This window comes from Sinocyclocheilus rhinocerous, unplaced genomic scaffold (assembly GCF_001515625.1).
Source record: "Sinocyclocheilus rhinocerous isolate Xijiao unplaced genomic scaffold, SAMN03320098_v1.1 scaffold988, whole genome shotgun sequence".
In the NCBI taxonomy this organism is placed as follows: Eukaryota; Metazoa; Chordata; class Actinopteri; order Cypriniformes; family Cyprinidae; genus Sinocyclocheilus; species Sinocyclocheilus rhinocerous.
In genome coordinates, this window is record NW_015650363.1 from 358792 (window position 1) to 359027 (window position 236).

Sequence of the window (236 nt, forward strand, 5' to 3'; positions counted from 1 at the left end):
ATATATATATATATAATAGCTTAGCTGTGGATGATTCAGCTTCTGTAATGTGAAAGAAATAAAGAATTTAGCAAATTTTCATAATTTAATTTTATATTACTTTATTTAAAAACTAATTTTAAACGTTGTCCTATTTTTGAAGCTGCCCAATTGCTCTTATAGAGCATTTATAGTGACTTCTGGGTTTGTATCCCTTTCCTTGAGGACTAAAAATCCAAACACGGCCAGGAAAATAC